The following is a 24748-nucleotide window of genomic DNA, read 5'->3' as shown; positions in this document are numbered from 1 at the left end:
GTAGATTTGCCGATGACAAAGGTAAATATCACACAGGTTATGCTGTGGTAACGGACACACAGGTAATTGAGGCAAAGTCACTACCAGCACACATGTCGGCACAAGAAGCGGAACTAACCGCTCTAGAGAAAGCCCTAGAACACTTGGAGGGACAAGAAGGGAACATTTACACTGATTCCGCATACGCCTACGGTGTGGCACATGATTATGGCCACATATGGAAAGCTAGAGGTTACCTTACAGCAGCAGGCACACCTGTTAACCACTTTCAGACCGGACCATTTTGCTGGTAAATGACCAGAGGTCTTTTTACACTTTGGCACTGCGCTGCTTTAACTGGTAATTGCGCGGTCATGCAATGTTGTACCCAAACAAAATTTGCGTCCTTTTCTTCCCACAAATAGAGCTTTCTTTTGATGGTATTTGATTGCCTCTGCGATTTTTATTTTTTGCGATATAAACGTAAAAAGACCGCAAATTTTGAAAAAAAATGATATTTTCTACTTTTTGTTATTAGAAAAATCCAATAAACTCAATTTTAGTCATACATTTAGGACAAAATGTATTCAGCCACATGTCTTTGGTAAAAAAAAAGTCAATAATTGTATATTTATTGGTTTGCGCAAAAGTTGTCACATCTACAAACTAAGGTACGTTTTCTGGAATTTACGCAGCTTTTAGTTTACGACTGCCTATCTCATTTCTTGAGGTGCTAAAATGACAGGGCAGTACAAAACCCCCCCAAATGACCCCATTTTGGAAAGTAGACCCCCTAAGGAAATTGATAAGAGGCATGTTGAGCCCATTGAATATTTTATTTTTTTGCCTCAAGCGATTGAATAATGACAAAAAAAAAATTTTTTTTTTTTTTTTACACAAAGTTGTCACTAAATGATATATTGCTCACACATGCTATGGGCGTATGTGAAATGACACCCCAAAATAAATTCTGCTGCTTCTCCTGAGTACGGGGATACCACATATGTGGGACTTTTTGGGAGCCTAGCCGCGTACAGGGCCCCGAAAACCAAGCACCGCCTTCAGGCTTTCTAAGGGCGTCAATTTTTGATTTCACGCCTCACTACCTATTACAGTTTTGAAGGCCATAAAATGCCAAGATGGCACAAAACCCCCACAAATGACCCCATTTTAGAAAGTAGACACCCCAAGCTATTTGCTGAGAGGCATGTTGAGTCCATGGAATATTTTATATTTTGCCACAAGTTGCGGGAAAATTACAAACTTTTTTTTTTTTTTTTTTCTTTCACAAAGTTGTCACTAAATGATATATTGCTCATGCATGCCATGGGCATATGTGAAATGACACCCCAAAATAAATTCTGCTGCTTCTCCTGAGTACGGGGATACCACATATGTGGGACTTTTTGGGAGCCTAGCCGCGTACGGGGCCCCGAAAACCAAGCACCGCCTTCAGGCTTTCTAAGGGCGTAATTTTTTGAGTTCACTTCTCACTACCTATTACAGTTTTGAAGGCCATAAAATGCCAAGATGGCACAAAACCCCCACAAATGACCCCATTTTAGAAAGTAGACACCCCAAGCTATTTGCTGAGAGGCATGTTGAGTCCATGGAATATTTTATATTTTGCCACAAGTTGCGGGAAAATTACAAACTTTTTTTTTTTTTCACAAAGTTGTCACTAAATGATATATTGCTCACGCATGCCATGGGCATATGTGAAATGACACCCCAAAATAAATTCTGCTGCTTCTCCTGAGTACGGGGATACCACATATGTGGGACTTTTTGGGAGCCTAGCCGCGTACGGGGCCCCAAAAACCAAGCACCGCCTTCAGGCTTTCTAAGGGCGTTACAGTTTTGAAGGCCATAAAATGCCAAGATGGCACAAACCCCCCCCCCCCAAATGACCCCATTTTAGAAAGTAGACACCCCTAAATTTAGGGGTACACTAGTGAGACTAGGTAATAAATGGCGGGTGCCCTGAAACTATAAAAAAATAACTAACCAACCAGCGTCACCTGTAACAGTTATATGGTGATCACTGGTGAAAGGGTTAACTAGGGGGCAATCAGGGGGCTTTATGCGGTAGTATATGGGGGTCCCTGGCGCTATAAAAAGCTGCGGCGAACCTAAATACCTACCTGCCTAACTAGCGTCACCTGTGACACTAATACAGCGATCAGAAAAACGATCGCTTATTAGGCTGGGTTCACACTGGAGCGATGCGGGAACGCCACGAATGCGCGGCGGGTTCCCGCATCGCATGCCTCCCGGCGGCAGTTCACACTGCCCTATGCGAACTGCTGGGAGTGTCAGTGAAATGTTAATGACACCCCCAGATCAGTTCGCATATCGCAGTGCGATCTGCAAACTTGGATCGCATGGTGTGAACACCCATGCGATCCGATTCTGCTGCGGACCAAAAAAAGGGTCCCGTGCGAGTTTGCGGCGGGTGCGACACGAATTCAGCCATACTATCTGTATAGCTGAACTCGAATCGCACAGAGATCGGATGTGATTTGCACTGCAGTGCGGTGCGAATCACATCCGTTCTCATAAACCGCTGCAATGTGAACCCAGCCTTAGTGACACTGGCGACGGGGGGTGATCACGGGGTTAAACCTTTATTGGGGGGGGTTAGGGGGGTACCTTAGAACTAAAGGGGGCTAACCCTAACTGCCCTAACAGTTATTAGTCACAAATGACACCTGCCGGGTGATCAGGGGGTTAAACCTTTATTAGGTAATAAATGGCGGGTGCCCTGAAACTATAAAAAAATAACTAACCAACCAGCGTCACCTGTAACAGTTATATGGTGATCACTGGTGAAAGGGTTAACTAGGGGGCAATCAGGGGGCTTTATGCGGTAGTATATGGGGGTCCCTAGCGCTATAAAAAGCTGCGGCGAACCTAAATACCTACCTGCCTAACTAGCGTCACCTGTGACACTAATACGGCGATCAGAAAAATGATCGCTTATTAGGCTGGGTTCACACTGGAGCGATGCGGAAACGCCGCGAATCCGCGGCGGGTTCCCGCATCGCATGCCTCCCGGCGGCAGTTCACACTGCCCTATGCGAACTGCTGGGAGTGTCAGTGAAATGTTACTGACACCCCCAGATCAGTTCGCATATCGCAGTGCGATCTGCAAACTCGGATCGCATGGTGTGAACACCCATGCGATCCGATTCTGCTGCGGGCCAAAAAAAGGGTCCCGTGCGAATTTGCGGCGGGTGCGGCGGGTGTGGCGGGTGCGGCGGGTGCGGCGAATGGCTGAACTCGAATCGCACAGAGATCGGATGTGATTTGCACTGCAGTGCGGTGCGAATCACATTCGTTCTCATAAACCGCTGCAATGTGAACCCAGCCTTAGTGACACTGGCGACGGGGGGTGATCACGGGGGTTAAACCTTTATTGGGGGGGTTAGGGGGGTACATTAGAACTAAAGGGGGCTAACCCTAACTGCCCTAACAGTTATTACAGTCACAAATGACACCAATGCAAAAAAAAAAAAAAAAAAATGACATTGGTGTCACTGTGACTGGGGGGCAGGGGTAATTGGGGGGGTGATCGGGGGGTAAAGGGGGGGTGTGAGTGTGCCTGGCATGTTCTACTGTGTGTGGGATGTGTTGGTGCAACTCACTGATCCGCTCTCCTCCGTGTCGGAACGAAAAATACCGACACGGAGGAGAGAATACATCACTTCCTCTCCTGTGTTTACATTACAGGAGAGGAAGTGATGTCACCGGGGATTTCCATTCGTCGGGAGCGATCGCGAGGGGGTGGCCATGAATGAATGGCCGTCCCCTCGTCCGGGATCGCTCCCGAACGAAAACCGACCGCCGCAGGCACCGGGCGGGGGCCCGATCGGGCCCCCGACCCGCGGGAGGCAAAGGACGTACATATATGTGCTTATGCCTGCCCGTGCCATTCTGATGACGTACATCGGCGTGAGGCGGTCGGCAAGTGGTTAAACATGGTGAAGGAATCAAAAGAGTCCTGAACAATCTTCAAAAGGTTATAAGAGTAGCCATCATGAAGATAGCGGCACACACGAGCGCAAAAACAACTGAGGCAAAAGGAAACGCATTTGCAGATTTAACTGCAAAGAAGGCAGCTCTAGGGGAAGTAAGCCCTGAGACCTTAGCCACGGTACAGGTGAGTATGCCCGAAACCACATGGCAGCAGCTAATGGAACTACAGGAACAAGCAGGGGCTATTGAGAAGGACCGTTGGGTTAAGGAGGGAGCTGCACCAGGCCTTGACAATACATGGAGGGAAGGAGGCAGAATATGCCTACCTGCTTCTCTATACCCAGCAATGGCAGCGGCTGTTCACTTACCCACTCATGTCAGCTCCAATTCTATGTATAGGATTGTAAGCCAAGGATGGCTAGCCCCTGGATTCAGTAGTACTGCAAGGAACTACTGTGCTGCATGCCAAATCTGTCTGATTAATAACCCAGGACAGAGAGTGAAAACCCCACGTAAACATCAGGTCCGGGCCCAATATCCCTTTCAGAGACTGCAGATTGACTACATACAAATGCCTAAGAGCGGCCCCTTTGAATTTGTTCTCGTGTGCATCTGCCTATTTTCAGGCTGGCCCGAAAGTTATCTTGTAAAATCAGCTACGGCAAAAGCCACCGCCAAGAAACTGATTACTGATACCTAGGTTTGGTCTCCCAGAAACAATAGAATCAGATAGGGGGACACATTTCACGGGAGAAATAATGCAAAATGTGATGGCAATGTTAGGGGTTCAACAAAGTTTTCATACTCCTTACCACCCACAGAGTTCAGGATCAGTAGAAAGAGTAAATGGTACAATCAAGCTGAAAATACAAAAAGCTATGCAGGAGTTGAACAAACCATGGCCTGAGTGCCTAGCTTTAGCTTTGTTCTCTATTAGGTACACCCCAACAGGAAAAACAGGGTTATCCCCATATGAAATACTGTTTGGAAGTGCACCTAGATTAGGTTTATATTTTCCTCAAAGTATGCAATTACAATGTGATAGTTTAACTACGTATGTAATACAGTTGCAACAACGTCTGACTAAAATCCACAAGAGTGTGTATTCTTCTCTTCCAGACCCTAATTCTGTCACAGGTACACACGATCTACAACCAGGAGACTATGTGTATGTAAAGAAACATACCAGAAAGACACTGGAACCAAGGTTTGAAGGTCCTTTCCAGGTGCTATTGATTACAGCAACCTCAGTGAAATTGGAAGGGAAACCTACCTGGATCCACGCTTCTCATTGTAAAAAGGAGCCAGTTGGCAAATGACAACATGTATCTTTTTATTGTTTCAGTAATTCTGGCTAATAGTTTGGTTCCCGTCCTGGACAGGATGGGGTATAGACTTAATGAAACGACTAAATAACTATACAGGAATTATTAATGATGTTTTGGAGAAAAACTCTGATGACATTACTAAGTTAAATCTGGAGACCAGAGCCATCAGACAACAATTAGAATTACATGAATTAGCAATTGAAAGTATGAGTGCAGCACTGACAGGACTCTGTGAAACTACTGAGGACTATGAGTGCTGTACTTGGATACATAACACCAGCATTGAGGTACCTGATTATTATGACATCATTGCACAACACCGTATGGAAGTAAAGAATTTACAAGAGAAGGCCCGAAATATTGGTCGCGACTGGGATCCGTTTGGTGGAACTTTTAGTTTCTCAGGGTTATTCTCTTGGGTTAAGAAGGCAGCAATGACGATTATAGTGGTGCTCTTATTCGTATTTTTCTTTTATGCATGCTTTAAGTTGTTTATGTGCTTTTGCAAGAAAGCCAAGGTAAATGATGTGGAAAAGATGGAACTTTTGTGAAGATAGGTAGATTTAGTTTCTTGACATCACCCATCTGTCAGAAAAGCCACTCTTCCTGAATTTTAGATGTTGGTACTGTCCAGGGGGATGGGTGTATACCCCTCTGACAACTCGCGGTCAGGGAGAGTACTCTGGATATAGGCCGACTAGAACTTGTTCAGGTGGACCCAGGGCAAGAGGGAGGGGTGATGTCAAAGGGGGAAATGTAAGGATTAAGGGGTGTCTAAATAAAATAGTTGACCTTATGTCTTACTAAATACTTGTATTTTTCTATCCTTCTCTGTAAAATAAGGACTCAGTCATCTATTGTCACGTACTCATCAAGAAGAGGCCGCATCAGCCCTAAAAAGCAGTCTACGCCCAGAAGAGTGTCTTATCAGCTGATAACACCCGGAGAATTGTCTTTACTTTGAAAATGTTGTTTTTTTTACATTTGCTGATGTTTGCCCTTTTCTGTCTATAAAAGATGTAATAAAGAAGCCTCAGAGCCACAGTCAGTCAGAGACAGTCAGAGTTAACGACGGACTTCTGAGCAGAAATACTGAATACCTCTGTGTCTCTTTGCTCGGATAAGAACTCTAACTAACAATTGGGAAACGGTAACATAACCTGACAAATAGGTGACTTGTTGAGGTCACACCTAACAGTATGGCACAACTGCAAACCTACCAGGACATGGCTGTCCACCTAAACTGACAGGCCGAGAAAGGAAAGCATTAATCAGAGAAGCAGCCAAGAGGCCCATGATAACACTGGAGGAGCTGCAGAGATCCACATCTCAGGTGGGAGAATCTGTCCCCAGCACAACAATATTAGTCATGCACTCCACAAATCTGGCCTTTATGGAAGAGTGACAAGAAGAAAGCCATTGTTGAAAGTTTCTCGCAAGCTTCTTATGGGAGCATCATGAAGACCAAGGAACACACCAGGCAGGTCCGTAATACTGTTGTGGAGAAGTTTAAAGCTGGATTTGGATACAAAAAGATACAAAAAGATTTCCCAAGCTTTAAACATCCCAAGGAGCACTGTGCAAGCGATCACTTTGAAATAAAAGGAGTATCAGACCACTGCAAATCTACCAAGACCTGGCCGTCCCTCTAAACTTTCAGCTCAGACATGGAGAAGACTGATCAGAGATGCAGCCAAGAGGCCCATGATCACTCTGGATGAACTGCAGAGAACTACAGCTGAGGTGGGAGAGTCTGTCCATAGAACAACAGTCGTACACTGCACAAATCTGGCCTTTATGGAAGAGTGACCAGAAGAAAGCCATTTCTCAAAAATATCCATAAAAAGTCTCATCTAAAGTTTGCCACAAGCCACCTGGGAGACACACCAAACATGTGGGAGAAGGTGCTCTGGTCAGATGAAACCAAAATCCAACTTTTTGCCCACAATGCAAAACGATATGTTTGGAGTAAAAGCAACACAGCTCATCACTCTCAACACACCATCCCCACTGTCAAACATGGTGGTGGCAGCATCATGGTTTGGGCCTGCTTTTCTTCAGCAGGGACAGGGAAGATGGTTAAAATTGAGGGGAAGATGGATGCAGCCAAATACAGGACCATTCTGGATGAAAACCTGTTGGAGTCGGCAAAAGACCTGAAACTGGGACGGAGATTTATCTTCCAACAAGACAATGATCCCAAACATACAGCAAAATCTACAAAGGAATGGTTCACAAATAAAGGTATCCAGGTGTTAGAATGGCCAAGTCAAAGTCCAGACCTGAATCCAATCGAGAATCTGTGGAAAGACCTGAAAACTGCTGTTCACAAACGCTCTCCATCCAACTTCACTGAGCTTGAGCTGTTTTGCAAGGAAAAATGTGCAAGAATTTCAGTCTCTCGATGTGCAAAACTGATAGAGACATACCCCAAGCGACTTGCAGCTGTAATCGCAGCAAAAGGTGGCTTTACAAAGTATTAACGCAAGGGGGGCGATTAATTTTGCACGCCCCACTTTTCATTTTTTTTATTAGTTAAAAAAAGTTTAAAAAATACAATAGATTTCATTCCACTTCACAATTGTGTCCCACTTGTTGGTGATTCTTCACAAAAAATAAAAATGTTATATCTTTATGTTTGAAGCCTGAAATGTGGCAAAAGGTTGAAAAGTTCAAGGGGGCGAATACTTTCACAAGGCACTGTATGTATGTATGTATGTATATAAAAATATAATTCTGCACTTCCAGGTAGGGGGCCCGTGTGCGCGCTGCTGGCGACTCGCTTTACTGCGATTACACACAGCAGAAGCCCATCAGTAGGTTCCGAGTAAGCAATGTCCCCTGGCACCCCTCGATCATCAGCAGAGAGACAGAACTGCGATCAGCCTATGTAATTAACCTATTACCGACCGCACTATAGCCGAATTACGGCTACAGTGTGGCTTAATAACTCTGGGACGGCGTACATTGACGTCCTCCCAGATTTGCGCTCCCGCCCCCCCCTGCGGGCGCGCACACGGGAACATCCATGCTTGCTGGGTCGACGGGGCCTGGTGCAACGCGGATCGTGGTAAAGGGCCAATGACAGCAGCCCTTTACCATGTAATCACTCTGTCCAATGATGGAGCGATCACAAATGTAAACACTGCAGGGTCACTAGAGGTTCAAGGCTCCTCACACCGATACAGCGTCAGTGGAGAGGAGAGCGATCGAGTTTACTGTGAGTTTTTATAATAATAATTGTGCCCAGCAGTGCTACCACTGTGCCACTGCAGTGCTCATCTGTGCCACACCAGTGCCCACCAATGCTGCCTGTGCCCACCAGTGCCACCACAGTGCTCATTTGTACCATCAGTGCCACTACAGTACAATCTGTGCCACTACTGTGCCCATTTGTGCCACCGATTAGTGCCCAATAGTGGACATCAGTACTCTGCAGTGCAGCCTCACCAGCAAATTGCAGTGCAGCCTCACCAGCACCCAGCAGTGTATCCTCATCAGCACCCAGCAGTGTATCCTCACCTGTCTCTAGAATCGCAACGCAGTCACCAGTATGGCAAAAAGATATTTTACCAGCGAGGAGGCCTACCAGATTCTCAGCCTGAGTGACAGGAGCAGCGGGGTGCTCTCCGAGTCTCAGTCCAATTCTGATTCGGCCTATGAACCGGTTACAAGCAGTGGGTCTTCTACAGAGGAAAAGGAATGTGTGACCATGAAAAGAAGGCGTTCTGGCATGGAGCAGCAGCCTACTACTAGCAGCGCAGGGCCATTCACCTCAAGCGCAGAGCCGTCCACCTCAAGCACAGTGCCACTGCAACAAAGGCCAAACACCAGTAGGGTTTCATCTCATCCCCAAAGGGATAGAGGCCATGTCAGCCTGCCCTATGCCCTTCAAAACCCCCTGTGGCTTCCTCCTAATTCCAGAGCACCAAAAATCCCCCCTTTCACCGCCCAGCCAGGTGTCCACATGATTTTGCCATGCTTGATTTTTTTCATTTGATTTTCACGGAAGACTTACTATCGTTCATTGTGGCCCAGTGCAACCTCTATGCACAGCAGTACATAATAAGCAACCCTGGTTCTAGTTATGCCCATCCCTTTGAGTGGAGCGAGCTTACCATAGAGGAATTCAACCTTTTTTTAGGCTTAACTTTTACCACGGGACTCACAAAAATAAAAAAAAATTTTTTTTTACTCCTATTAGTCTACCAACCCCATCCACCACGTGCCGCTCTTCTCATCCATTATGCCAAGATCAAGATACCTTATGATTATATATTTCCTCTACTATAATTGACAACACCCAGTGCCCTCCCCGAAATAAATAATTTCTCTGAAAAATTCCCCCAGTTATATACCCCTGACCAGAATATCTCTGTGGATGAGTCCCTTGTAAAAAATTCTCAGGCAGGCTGGGCATCAAACAGTTTATTCCCAGCAAAAGGGCCCAATATGGGGTTAAAATGTACAAACTTTGTGACCGAGCCACGGGGTACATCTACGCCAGGGGTCTCAAACTGGTGGCCCTCCAGCCTTCCTGGTGTATGAAGGGAAAGACTCCCAACTGCACCCCCCTGAATGTCCAGAGTATATTGGTCACTTGATAACCGCCCACGGCTTCCAATACCACTTATACGCCGATGACACCCAAATCGATCTGCCTATTCCTCATCTCACTCCTTCAGTCTCCTTTCACATTACTAACTTGCTAACTGACATATCAGCATGGATGTCACCCCACTTAAACTAAATCTCTTTAAAACTGAGCTATTAATATTCCCCCCTGCACATGCCCCCCTCCATGACTTTTCCATCAAAATCAACAATGCAACCATCAGGCCCTCCCCTCATGCCAGGGTACTAGGTGTAATCCTAGACTCTGACTTGTCATTTCAGCCCCAAGTCCAATAGTTGTCAAAAGTTTGCACAATTCACCTCTGTAACATCTCTAAAATTCGCCCTTTTTTAACAAATGAAACCACCAAGCTCCTCATTCACTCCCTTGTTATCTCTCGCCTTGACTATTGCAACTCCCCTCTCATTGGCCTGCCATTCCATAGGCTATCCCCTCTTCAGTCTATCATGAATGCTGCTGCCAGACTTATCCACCTTACCAACCGCTCAGTGTCTGCCAACCCTCTCCTCCAATCCCTACAATGGCTCCCAATCACCCAGCGAATTAAATTCAAAATACTAACCACAACATACAAAGCCATTCACAACTCTGCCCCGAGCTACATCACCAATCTTGTCTCCAAATATCACCGTAATCGTCCCCTCCGTTCTTCTCAAGACCTCCTACTCTCAAGCTCTCTTGTCTCCTCCTCCCTTGCTCGTCTCCAGGATTTCTCCAGAGCCTCTCCTATCCTCTGGAACTCGCTACCTCCACCGATCCGGCTATCCCCTACTCTTGCTACCTTCAGGCGATCCCTGAAAACTCATCTATTCAGGGAAGCCTATCATGTCTCCAACTAATCTCGTACAACTTCCATCAGCTCATGCCCACAGTTATAACCTTTTGTACCACCTGCTCCACCCTATTAAATTGTAAGCTCTTCTGAGCAGGACCCTCTTAATCCTCTTATATTTTATTGTATTGTAACTGTATTGTCTCCTTTTTATATTGTAAAGCGCTGCGTAAATTGCTGGCGCTATATAAATCCTAAATAATAATATATTGGAGCCAGCAGCAAAGTTGTCTGGGAGCTTGTCTATCTACTCCTTGGAAAGGGCATCTTTATGTGGATAATTTTTATATGAGATTGCCTCTCTTACGTAATCTTCACCATAGGGACACACCAGCATGTGGTACAGTAAGAGCCAATAGAAAGGGCTTCCAGCAAAAACTCACCAATGAAAGGCTACGACAAGGGGAGATGGCGTCTTTGTGGAACCAGGAGCTATTGGCTGTCAAGTGGAGGGACAGACGAAACGTCCACATGCTCACATCAATCCATAACGACACCTACAGTATGTGGAAGTCTCCAGAAGAAACGGCCCAATCCAGAAACCAGCTCTATAACTACCAGATCTATGACTATAATTTGTTTATGGGGGAGTGGAATGATCAGATGATTGAACCCACAAGAAAATCCCACCATTGGTATAAAAAAGTGTCCATTTATTTTTTCAGTTTGGCCATGTATAACACCTATGTTATTTACCAAAAATCTACTGAGACCCCCGTAGCCTATCTGCACTACCAGGAACAAGTTATCTCCGCCCTTTTGTACCCTGAAAGCCCACCAGAAAATATTCACTTTGATTCCATGAGCAGACTCCATAAACGCCACTTTCCTGAGAACATACCACCCCCCCCCCCCCCATGAAATAGGCCACAGACATCAGAAGAAATTCTGAGTGTGCTCCAGAGGAAGAGTTAGAAAAGCATGACTTATAGCGCGACTGCCTCAGGCAACCTGGACCCGACCACTGTGGCGATAGAAGTCAATGCAAGTCAATGCAAGTCGCCTCTAAAGTCGTACAGGAACCTTTTTCTAAGTCGGAGCGACTTGAGTCGCTCCGATTAGAACGGTCCCATTGCACAGAGCGGGACGCGACTTGTCAGGCGGGTAAGTCGCTTGACGAGTCGCCCCTTAGGGATTTTTATTTGCAAAAAAGGGAATAAACAAAACACACTCTCTCGATAAGGGTTAGAGGGTTTCAGGTGGAAAGTTCAGGTACTCTTGGAACTTATTCAAAGTAGGTAGTCTTTCACTATAACAATCCAGAGAATAGCCATTCACAACTGGATCCTCACCACTATCGGACAGACCTTCTCTCACTAGGCCTAGCAGTCGATAGAGTGTTCAGATAAAGCGAAGTCTCTGACACAGACTTGTTGTAGAACACTTGTAGTAAAGTCTCTGCCACAGACTTGTTGTAGAACACTTGTAGTAAACTGAAGGATGTAGACCAATTTAGAGACCCCTCATACGGTACCAGTATCTTGCAGCAGGCCCGGCGATACCGTACGAGTGTAGATTCACTTGGGGTCTTTCAACGAAGCCTCCAGGCTCTTTCTGAGAAGCCAGCCTGCAGCGTGGCCTTCTCCCGAAGAGTCCTCCCCTGGTTACTTCTTCAGTTGCTGGACCTCTCCACAGATGAGACTGCACCGGACCACCTCCGAATCCTTCCTCCAGTCACTTGGCCTCTGGCTAGCCAGCTCCGAGACTTGGAATTTGATGGATCCGCACCCCAGGCCATGAGAGCCATGGGGGCTGATCAGGAGGGCCAGGGCCAAACAGACAGAAAAATCTTCTGGACCAGAACCCTGAAACACGTGATCTCAGTACCTTAAGTACCCTCTCCCAGAGTGCACAGCAGAATGATACTCCCACTGGGTTGGTTTCAAGAAGGAATGGTACTCAATGAACCCAGCTGAACTGCATTCTCACACCTGTCAGTGATGACAGCACCATCTATGGCCAAGCAGAACACAGTGCAATCCAGCTAGACTGGTAGTGAAACCATAATTTGGTATAATTAAACCCAAAACCAAACTGCGGTTCTAGGAACGTTAAATAGAGAAAAAACACATAGCGCGTGCTCTTCGGGAGCCGGTGCTACACCCCTTATGCCATTGCATTGAACTGTACATACCTCTGTCTTCTCTGGAACCGACCCTGCCTTGTTATATGACCAAGCTTCTGCCTACTGCTAAACATACCTCTGTAACGGCTTACCTAAGTTGGAGTCCATGATGCAGAGATGTATGCTCACCCTTGCAAATACACACAGCCCTAGGTAATAGGGTAATAAGCTACCTGGGCTGTGAATCTGTGCACGGGGCTTGACAGGAATTTGCCAAAGGATAGTCGAGGTAAAGCCGTAGTCAGGGATTCCAGAAGACAGAATAAATGATAAGCAGGGCCAGAAGCCAGAGTCAGTCTTGGAACGCTTTAACTAGAACACAGGAATACTGGCACCTTAGGCAAAACAGGAAACAATGAACTGACAAAGCCCTCAGAGTGAGGCAGTGTTTTATATCTGGCTGATTGGATAAACTGCCTCAGCTGAACCAGAAGAGACAGGTAAAAATTGGAACAAGTAGTATGGCCCTAGTATTTCATGCAGAACTAGGCAAAGCTGAAAAGTAGCCTGCAAGGAACTGGGGTGTGGCTCAGAGGCAAAGCAACAGAAGCACCAAGCAGGTAGTCATAGGTTCAATACCTCCTTGAGCCACTTGGGGTGCAACCACGCCTGGCTGTCTGCATGGCATGGTAGGGACCATGGCAACCTTTGCCTTCTTCAAAACTGACCCTGGCCTGTTATACAACCAAGCCTAATGCTAAACTGTGCCTGCTCTGGCACTAACCCTAGATTGTTTGACCACATTTTTTGCCTGCCTCTTGGACTGATCTTTTACCCTGATATGCTAGTGGGAACACAGGGGTCTAACATATGTGAGGGGCTCCAGAATTGTTTTTCTGGATGAAGAAAACTAATTTTTTAATTTTCTCATTCCCGGATTAGGGTCTGCAGACTCGGAGGCTTCAAAGAGATTTGGGTGGGAGAAGCCTCTACCCCTGTACCCATTCTTTCCTGGTCTGCTACGTGGACCATGTTCCTGCTTACTACCAGGGCCAATATTTTGGCATTGCAGGCAATGTCTCTACTTGCACTGACCCTGGACTGTATATGGACAGTATCCCTGCCTGTACTGACTATGGACAATATTCCTGCCTGCTGCCTGGACAATTCCATTCACTGTCGCAGACCACGTCCCTGTCTGTTGCCTGGATCAAGGCTCTCCTCCTGTGGACAACCACACTACTAAAACCACGGGTAATCTTTTGTTTACCCTTTGCTCAGCAGATTGTATTTTAGGGTGTAATTCTTGGTATGTTCATGCTATGTGTTAGAAATATTAAGGGCCTTCAAAAATGTCATAGATTGTAAGGAAATTAGATGTGTAATTTATGCTCCTAGAACGCTTGAATGTGCTACTTCAATGTTGGGTCTCTGTATGTGGCCAGGCTGTGTAAAAGTCTCAGACATGTGGTATTTCCATACTCAGGAGTAGTAGCAGAATATATATTGGGGGTGTCATTTTTGCTATGTACATGCTATGTGTTGGAAATATCTTATAAATGGACAATTTTGTGCAACAAAATAGCGTTTTAATTTTTTTTCAACATTTCTAAAAACTTCTGAAAAAAAATGAACCCTTCAAAAGACTCATTATGCCTCATAGATTATACACTGGGGTGTTTACTTTCCAAAATGTGTTCTTTTTGTGGGCGTTTCCCTTGTCCTGGTACTCCAGGGCCTTCAAAAGGGTAATAAGTGGTTGAGAGATTAGATTTATGCTTCTAGAACGCCTGAAGGTGCTACTTCAATGTTGGGCCTCTGTATGTGGCCAGGCTGTGTAAAAGTCTCACACATGTGGTATCGCCATACTCAGAAGGAGTAACAGAATATTTGGGTCACTTGCAGAATGTACATACCATGTGAGAGAAATAACCTGTTATAATGACAATTTGGTGTGAAAAAAAATCTTAATTTTGCAAAGAATTGTGGGAAAAAATGACAACTTAAAAAAACTAAGCATGGCTACTTTCCACAAAGGGGTCATTTGGGGGGTATTTGTACTCTCCTGGCTTGTTAGGGTCTCAAGAATTGAGATAGGCCACCAGTACATCAGATGTGATCAATTTTCAGTGATTGGCACCATAGCTTGTAGACTGTATAACTTTCACACAGACTAAATAATATATAATATAATAATACTAAATAATATAATATATGGCTAAGGCAGATTGGAATTCTGACAAGGGGGAAGGGATGGCTGATCACCGCAATTACTAGTACAAAAAATAAATAATAATTAAAAAGCTCCCGTAGTTTGTAGACGCTATAACGTTTTCCGCAAACCAGTCACTATACACTTACTGGGATTTTTTTACCAAAAATATGTAGCAGAATACATATTGGCCTAAATTAATACAGAAATTCGATTTTTTTTTTTTTTATTGGAGAAAGTTAAAATGATTGCGTTTTTTTCAAAATTGTCGTTCTTATTTTGTTTACAACGCAAAAAATAAAAACCGCAGAGGTGATCAAATACCACCAAAAGAAAGCTCTAATTGTGGGAAAAAATGTAATTGATTTTATTTGGGTACAGCGTCGCAGGACCTGCGTGATTGTCAGGTAAAGCGACGCAGTGCCGAATCGCTAAAAATGGCCTGGTCATTAAGGGGTAAATCCTTCCAGGCTGAAGTGGTTAATTGAAACATTTTCTATTCCTCATTTCTCTTTTCCCCTCTAGTCTCTGCTCCCAGTCTCTCTTCTGTCTCTCTCCTCTCCATTCTCTCTCCTCCCCGGTCTCCGTACCTCTCTCCCCCGCCCTCCCTGTGTCGCTCTCTCTCGCTCTCTCCCCCCCGGACGGTGTCGGGACATGCGCAGTGCGGTGTCGGTGGTACTGGAGCCGCACAGTGCGGCGGCCTGATCTGTGCGAGGTGTACGGTGGAGGTGATCGGTGTATGGGGGGAGACTGACACACATTGTACGGTGAGTACCGAACACCGAGAGTACAGGCAGACCCTGTACACACACCGCCCGACCACCCCAACACACCGATCCGTACTGCATGACAGCCAGCATGACACAGCATCATCCCCGGACCCACCGTCCCCGACCGATCACCTACCACACCTCGGTGCACTGACCATAGGTGTGCAGGAGATCGCTGTGTATCCATCTCCTTCATATCTATCCCATCAATCCTAAGGAGATCATGTCTGCCCAGATCCCCCACATCTCTTCTCTGTATACATGTCATTTGTCCCGGCCCACACCTCTGTGATATCCCTCTGATCTCTAATATCATCCCTTCTTCTTCCCTTCCCTCACTACCTCTTCTTTCCTTTCTTCTTTTCTTTCTCCTTCTCTTCCTTCCTTTTTATTTCTTAATTTCCTTCTATCCTCCCTTCATCCTTCTCCACCTTCCTTCCTTCTTCTTTATTTCCTTCCTTCCTTCTTCTTTATTTCCTTCCTTCCTTGTTCTCCTTTATTTCATTCCTTCCTTCCTTCTTCCCCTTCCTTCATTTCGTTCCTTCCTTGCTTCTTTATTTCATTCCTTCCTTCCTTCTTCCCCTTCCTTCATTTCGTTCCTTCCTTCCTTCTTTCCTTCTTTATTTCATTCCTTCCTTCCTATTTTTTTCCTTCCTTCCTTCTTCTTTATTTCATTCCTTCCTTCTTCCCCTTCCTTCCTTTATTTCCTTCCTTTCTTCTTCCTTCCTTCCTTCCTTCTTTCTTTCCTTACTTCCATTCCTTCCATTCCTCTCTTTATTTCTTTATTTCCTTCCTAATTATTTCTTCCTACATTCCTTCATTCTTCCCCTTCTCTTCCTCTCCATCCCTTTCCTTTGTCTCTTTATTTCTTCATTTCCTTCCTAATTGTTTCTTCCTTCCGTCTTTCTTCCAAGTTCCTTCCTTTATTTCATTCCTTCCTTACTTCCTTCTTCTTTATTTCATTCCTTCCTAATTGTTTTTTCTTCATTCATTCTTTCTTTCCTTCCTTTCTTCATTCATTCTTTCCTTCCTCTCTTTATTTCTTCATTTCCTTCCTAATTGTTTCTTCTTTCCTTCTTTCTTCCCCTTCTCTTCCTCTCTCTTCTTTTACTTCATCTCTTTATTTATTAATTTCCTTACTTCCTAGTAGTTTCTCCCTTCTCTCTTTTTCATCTTCTTTCTTTCTTTTTCCTGTATTTCAGTTATTTGTAGCATTGCTCTATTCTTCTTCCTTCATTCTTCCCGCTTTCCTTTTTCTTTCCTTCTTCCATATTTCATCTTTTTTCTTCTTCCTTTCTCCTTGTCTTCCCTTCACTCCCTCCTTCCACCCCTTCCATTCTACTCTTTCCTTCCTTCTTTCTTTTTTCCTCCTTTCTTTCCTCCCTCATTGCTACTTATTCCCTTTTCCCCTTTTCTTCCTCCTTGTCGCTTCCTTCTTTCTTCCCTTCCTTCTTCGTTCCTTCTTTTACCCGTATCTCAGTTATCTGTAACATTGCTCTATTCTTCAACTGCATTTCTTTCTCTCTCTCTCTCTCTCTCTTTCTTTCTTTCTTTTTTTCTTTCTTTCTCTCTCTTTTCCCTTCTTTCTTTCTCTTTTTTTTCCTCTTTCTTTCTTTCTTTCTTTCTTTCTTTTCCCTTCTTTCTTTCTTTCTTTCTTTCTTTCTTTCTTTCTTTCTTTCTTTCTTTCTTTCTTTCTTTCTTTCTTTCTTTCTTTCTTTCTTTCTTTCTTTCTTTCTTTCTTTCTCCCTATATCTATAACATTGTTCTAATTGTATTCTTGTTATCATTGTATAATTCTTGTCTCATACAGATTGTATATGTCTCTGTAGTCTATAATATTGACTTGTTATGATGTGTCTGATATAATTGTATATTATCCAGGCAGATATTTCTCTCACCTCCTATATATCACTTTGAGGTGTACAGATGATTGGGGGGCTGTATGGATCATATCTAATCCTTTTTATAGGGGTGTGTGACTTATAGAGGTGTGATATAAATGATTGGACCAAAAAATGCTGTCAAGGGAAATCGTTGGGACTTTGGTGTACTATACTTAATAAATCACCAAATTATAAAATCCATTTATCTTTATTGTATCTTGGGCACAGAAGCTTTTTTCTTAAAAAACAAACCAACATATTCACGATATTAGCACTGCTCCAGTACATATATGTATTCCCATAAATCTGTACCCCATACTGTATACCCCATAGATCTGTACCCCATACTGTATACCCCATAGATCTGTACCCCATACTGTATACCCCATAGATCTGTACTCCATACTGTATACCCCATAGATCTGTACCCCATACTGTATACCCCATAGATCTGTACACCATACTGTAAACCTCATAGATCTGTACTCCATACTGTATACCCCATAGATCTGTACCCCATACTGTATACCCCATAGATCTGTACTCCATACTGTATACCCCATAGATCTGTACCCCATACTGTATACCCCATAGATCTGTACTCCATACTGTATACCCCATAGATCTGTACCCCATACTGTATACCCCATAGATCTGTAGTAGGTGAGGTTGAAAAAAAAGACACAAGTCCATCAAGTCCAACCTATATGTGTGATTATATGTCAGTATTACATTGTATATCCCTGTATGTTGCAGTCATTCAGGTGCTTATCTAATAGTTTCTTGAAGCTATCGATGTCCCCCGCTGAGACCACCACCTGTGGAAGGGAATTCCACATCCTTGCCGCTATTACAGTAAAGAACCCTCTACATAGTTTATGGTTAAACCTCTTTTCTTCTAATTTTAATGACTGGCCACAAGTCTTGTTAAACTCCCTTCCACAAAAAAGTTTGTATACCCCATAGATCTCTACACCACACTGTATACTCCATAGATCTCTACATCATACTGTATACTCCATAGATCTGTACATCATACTGTATACCGCATAGATCTGTACACCATACTGTATACCCCATAGTATAGAATTCCTAAACATCATCCAAGCTTGGCCCATAGTCATACAATGTCATACTATACATACTGCTGGCCCACGTGGGGTTCCTCTAGGATCCCCATTTTCTTCCTCCTCCTCTGTTTGCATAATACTTGCTAGATAATAAATATAAAAAGAAATATAACGTGTTCCTGGGCCTAAAAGGAACTCTGCTCTGAAACTGTTGGCTTAGGATGATATCCAGGCACAAGGGTTCAGCCATGGCAGTGCATACATCCCCACTACAGGTCCTCTTTAATGCTCTCAGTCTAGGTAGGAAACACTGATTTAAAGTATAGCTAAAAGCAAAACTTTTATTTTGTTGTTTATGTTTTGGATAGAGGGGAGATGGATTAGAACTCCTGTCAGGTTTTTATTGCTGTCTGTGTTGCCCTTAGGGAAAATCACCCTTCTCATTTGTCCCTATTGAGTGAAAGAAAATCCCACATTTTAGGCTGTCTCCAAAACAGGAAAAGAGGGGAAATCTTCCAATGAGGACACACGTTCTGGTGACAACCAAGGATTCCCTCACTTTGGATGGATCTCACTTCCTTTTATGATTATGGGACAGGAAGTGAAGAGAAATCTCTCCATTGGCACACAAATGGTAAAAAAAAAAAAAAACTGGCACAGGTTCTATTCCTTGCTTACTCTATCCAAAATGAAAAACAATTCTGCCTTTAGTTTGTATTAAATGCAGATTACTATTATATTCTAGAATAGAGGTCTCCAAAGGTTTTAAACAAAGGGCCAGTTTACTGTCCTTCAGACCTTGAGGGGGTCAGACTGTGGCAAGTGAGAGTAGAAAATTCCCTGGCTTCAATGGGAGTAAACAGTGCCTCATCATTAGTATTCGTTGGAAGAATAGTGTCCCATTGTTGGTGTCAGTGGGAAGAATAGTGTACCATTTTTGTTGTCAGTGGGAAGAATAGTGTCCCATTGTTGGTGTCAGTGGGAGGAATAGTGTCCCATTGTTGGTGTCAGTGGGAGGAATAGTGTCCCATTGTTGGCGTCAGTGGGAGGAATAGTATCCCTTGTTGGTGTCAGTGGGGGGGAATAGTGTCCCATTGTTGGTGTCAGTGGGAGGAATAGTGTCCCATTGTTGGCGTCAGTGAGAGGAATAGTATCCCTTGTTGGTGTCAGTGGGGGGAATAGTGTCCCATTGTTGGTGTCAGTGGGAAGAATAGTGTACCATTTTTGTTGTCAGTGGGAAGAATAGTGTCCCATTGTTGGTGTCAGTGGGAGGAATAGTGTCCCATTGTTGGTGTCAGTGGGAGGAATAGTGTCCCATTGTTGGCGTCAGTGAGAGGAATAGTATCCCTTGTTGGTGTCAGTGGGGGGAATAGTGTCCCATTGTTGGTGTCAGTGGGAGGAATAGTGTCCCATTGTTGGTGTCAGTGGGAGGAATAGTGCCCCATTGTTGGTGTCAGTAGGAGGAATAGTGTTCCATTGTTGGTGTCAGTGGGAAGAATAGTAACCCATTGTTGGTGTCAGTGGGAAGGATAGTGTCCCATTGTTGGTGTCAGTGGGAAGAATAGTGTCCCATTGTTGGTGTCAGTGGGAAGAATAGTATCCCATTGTTGGTGTCAGTGGGAGGAATAGTGCCCCATTGTTAGTGTCAGTGGGGGGAATATTATCCTATTGTTGGGGTCAGTGCCCCATCATTGGTGTCAGTGGGAAGAATAGCATCACATTGTTGGTGTCAGTGGGAGGAATAGTGTCCTGCCATTGGTGTCAGTGGGAAGAATAGTATCCCATTGTTGGTGTCAGTGGGAGGAGTAGTGTCCCATTGTTGGTGTCAGAGGTAAGAATAGTATCCCATTGTTGGTGTCAGTGGGAGGAATGGTGTCCCATTGTTGGTGTCAGTGGGAGGAATAGTGTCCCATTGTTGGTGTCAGTGGGAGGAATATTATCCCATTGTTGGGGTCAGTGCCCCATCATTGGTGTCAGTGGGAAGAATAGTGTCCTGCAGTTGGTGTCAGTGGACAGAATAGTTATGCAAGGACCAAAGGCCAGCAAAGGGCCACATCCAGCCCCCGGGCTGCAGTTTGGAGACCACTGATTTAGAAGAAAAAAAAAGGCGGCCAGGAGGTGTGACACATATTACAGTTCAGGTGATCCTTGAAGGATAACATCTGATTGGCTGCTGCAGATTATCGCACTTTGCACTCAGTCATTAAACTTATCGCATGAACTCCTCAGAGCCTCTGATTGTTTTCTTGATTATCTAATCTAGAATGACATCTTGTCCATTTCATAGTTGAGGAATCATCTCTGTAATGAGTGAAACTAATAGAAAATAGAAATGATTGAAAGAAAGATTTTATTGTGATTGGCGTAACATTCCCAGGGACGATTCCCTGACACCAGGATGGTCCCTGGAAGAGAAACTTTGTAACTCTTAGCCCTTGTACACACGGTCGGACATTCCAACAACAAAATCCGTTGGATTTTGTCCGAAACTGGTGTTGCATACACACGGTCGAACCAAGTTGTCAGAAAATCCGATCGTTCATAACGTGATGAGGTTATTTAGTTATGACGGGACTACGTTCAGGCTAGTAGCCAATAGCTTTGGTCTAGGAATTTGATCTGAGCATGCGGGGCATTTTGTCCGATCGGAATTCTCTACAAACGATCGGATAAAGTCTGATCAGATCATGTTGTCGGAAATTTTTTATATCCAGCTCTCAAACTTTGTTGGTCGGACATTCCGACGGAAAAAGTCTGATGAAACCCACACACGGTCGGATTATCCGACAACACGGTCCGATCGGACATATTCCGTCGGAATGTCCGACCGCATGTACAAGGGCTTAGAATCCGATGGTGCGCTTGTATCCAGAACCAGTCCTGTGTGGTCTCATATTGTAACATTGTTTCCAGAGCTCTGGGTCAGAATACAGAATAATAACTCTTGGGGGATCCGTGGTGTTCTGGTTGTATGTCAGGTTGTGTTCAGGGAGGTAAAGCCTGGTGCGCACTATGTGAAAATCAGACGAAAAATTAGATTTTCCACGAAGGTGTTGTAACCGAGAATGATATTAACGTGTACGAAAATTCTCAAACTACAAAGGCAAATAGAGGCAAATGTATCTATGTACAGAGGAGGTGATATAGTGTACATGACCCTTCCCTTACTATAACTGTTTTCTAGCTTGCAACTTTTCTTTTTTGTTTTTTTCAGCTAAACAGTCGGAATTGGCTGTCAAAAGCACTATATTAACGAACAGATAATTGACTCATTCCTCTTACAGAAATGTCTGTGCATATTTTTCTTGTTGTGTGTACTGGACATAAGCCTGTGTTCAAGTATGTTGGTCTATGTTCAGGTATGATGGGCTGTGTTCATGTATGGTGGTCTATGTTCAGGTATGTTGGTCTATGTTCAGGTATGGTGGGTTGTGTTCTGGTATGTAAGGTTGTGTTCAGGTATGGTGGTCTATGTTCAGGTATGGTGGGCTGTGTTCAGGTAAGGTGGGCTGTGTTCAGGTATGGTGGGCTATGTTCAGGTAAGGTGGGCTGTGTTCAGGTATGGTGGGCTGTGTTCGGGTATGGTGGTCTATGTTCAGGTATGGTGGGCTGTGTTCAGGTAAGGTGGGCTGTGTTCAGGTATGGTGGTCTATGTTCAGGTATGGTGGGCTATGTTCAGGTATGGTGGGCTGTGTTCAGGTATGGTGGGCTATGTTCAGGTAAGGTGGGCTGTGTTCAGGTATGGTGGGCTGTGTTCGGGTATGGTGGTCTATGTTCAGGTATGGTGGGCTGTGTTCAGGTAAGGTGGGCTGTGTTCAGGTATGGTGGTCTATGTTCAGGTATGGTGGGCTATGTTCAGGTATGGTGGGCTGTGTTCAGGTATGGTGGGCTATGTTCAGGTAAGGTGGGCTGTGTTCAGGTATGGTGGGCTGTGTTCGGGTATGGTGGGCTGTGTTCGGGTATGGTGGGCTGTGTTCAGGTATGGTGGGCTGTGTTCAGGTATGGTGGGCTATGTTCAGGTATGGTGGGTTGTGTTCTGGTATGTAAGGTTGTGTTCAGGTATGGTGGTCTATGTTCAGGTATGGTGGGCTGTGTTCAGGTAAGGTGGGCTGTGTTCAGGTATGGTGGGCTATGTTCAGGTATGGTGGGCTATGTTCAGGTATGGTGGGCTGTGTTCAGGTATGGTGGGCTGTGTTCAGGTATGGTGGGCTATGTTCAGGTATGGTGGGCTATGTTCAGGTATGGTGGGCTGTGTTCAGGTATGGTGGGCTGTGTTCAGGTATGGTGGGCTATGTTCAGGTAAGGTGGGCTGTGTTCAGGTATGGTGGGCTGTGTTCAGGTATGGTGGGCTATATTCAGGTAAGGTGGGCTGTGTTCAGGTATGGTGGGCTGTGTTCAGGTATGGTGGGCTGTGTTCGGGTATGGTGGGCTGTGTTCGGGTATGGTGGGCTGTGTTCAGGTATGGTGGGCTGTGTTCAGGTATGGTGGGCTATGTTCAGGTATGGTGGGTTGTGTTCTGGTATGTAAGGTTGTGTTCAGGTATGGTGGTCTATGTTCAGGTATGGTGGGCTGTGTTCAGGTATGGTGGGCTGTGTTCAGGTATGGTGGGCTGTGTTCAGGTATGGTGGGTTGTGTTCTGGTATGTAAGGTTGTGTTCAGGTATGGTGGGCTATGTTCAGGTATGGTGGGTTGTGTTCTGGTATGTAAGGTTGTGTTCAGGTATGGTGGTCTATGTTCAGGTATGGTGGGCTGTGTTCAGGTATGGTGGGCTGTGTTCAGGTATGGTGGGCTATGTTCAGGTATGGTGGGTTGTGTTCTGGTATGTAAGGTTGTGTTCAGGTATGGTGGTCTATGTTCATGTATGGTGGTCTATGTTCATGTATGGTGGGCTGTGTTCAGGTATGATGGGCTGTGTTCAGGTATGGTGGGCTGTGTTCAGGTATGGTGGGCTGTGTTCAGGTATGGTGGTCTATGTTCAGGTATGGTGGGCTGTGTTCAGGTATGGTGGGCTGTGTTCAGGTATGGTGGGCTATGTTCAGGTATGGTGGGTTGTGTTCTATTATGTAAGGTTGTGTTCAGGTATGGTGGGCTATGTTCAGGTATGGTGGGTTGTGTTCTGGTATGTAAGGTTGTGTTCAGGTATGGTGGTCTATGTTCAGGTATGGTGGGCTGTGTTCAGGTATGGTGGGCTGTGTTCAGGTATGGTGGTCTATGTTCAGGTATGGTGGTCTATGTTCAGGTATGTAAGGTTGTGTTCAGGTATGGTGGTCTATGTTCATGTATGGTGGTCTATGTTCATGTATGGTGGGCTGTGTTCAGATATGGTGGGCTGTGTTCAGGTATGATGGGCTGTGTTCAGGTATGATGGGCTGTGTTCAGGTATGATGGGCTGTGTTCTGGTATGATGGGCTGTGTTCTGGTATGATGGGCTGTGTTCTGGTATGTAAGGTTGGGTTCAGGTATGATAAGCTGTGTTCAGGTATTATGGGCTGTGTTCGAGTATAGTGGGCAGTGTTCAGGTATAGTGGGCAGTGTTCAGGAATAGTGGGCAGTGTTCAGGTATAGTGGGCAGTGTTCAGGTATAGTGGGCAGTGTTCAGGTATAGTGGGCAGTGTTCAGGTATAGTGGGCAGTGTTCAGGCATAGTGGGCAGTGTTCAGGCATAGTGGGCAGTGTTCAGGCATAGTGGGCTGTGTTCAGGCATAGTGGGCTGTGTTCAGGCATAGTGGGCTGTGTTTTGGTATAGAAGGCTGAGTTCAGGTAAGGTGGGCTATGTTCAGGTAAGGTGGGCTATGTTCAGGTAAGGTGGGCTGTGTTCAGGTAAGGTGGGCTGTGTTCAGGTAAGGTGGGCTGTGTTCAGGTAAGGTGGGCTGTGTTCAGGTAACGTGGGCTGTGTTCAGGTAACGTGGGCTGTGTTCAGGTATGATGGGTTGTGTTCAGGTATGGTGGGCTGTGTTCAGGTATGTAAGGTTGTGCTCAGGTATGATGGGCTGTGT

At 45.0% G+C, this 24748-nt stretch overlaps 1 protein-coding gene across 1 annotated transcript in view; it reads left to right on the top strand.

Moving 5' to 3' along the window:
* The first annotated feature begins 15644 nt into the window (after positions 1 to 15644).
* MAPRE3 (microtubule associated protein RP/EB family member 3) overlaps positions 15645 to 24748 on the top strand; it is a 170416-nt gene continuing 161312 nt past the window's right edge. Inside the window, exon 1 of the mRNA XM_077489103.1 lies at positions 15645 to 15797. The gene's annotated coding sequence lies outside the window, so the exon portion shown is untranslated. The remainder of the gene's footprint in view (positions 15798 to 24748) is intronic.

The sequence above is a fragment of the Lithobates pipiens genome, unplaced genomic scaffold (assembly GCF_037356315.1).
Source record: "Lithobates pipiens isolate NorthernLeopardFrog02 unplaced genomic scaffold, aLitPip1_a1.2 Scaffold_18, whole genome shotgun sequence".
NCBI lineage: Eukaryota > Metazoa > Chordata > Amphibia > Anura > Ranidae > Lithobates > Lithobates pipiens.
The sequence above is the reverse complement of the archived record's forward strand: the minus strand, read 5'-3'. Positions and strand labels throughout refer to the sequence as shown.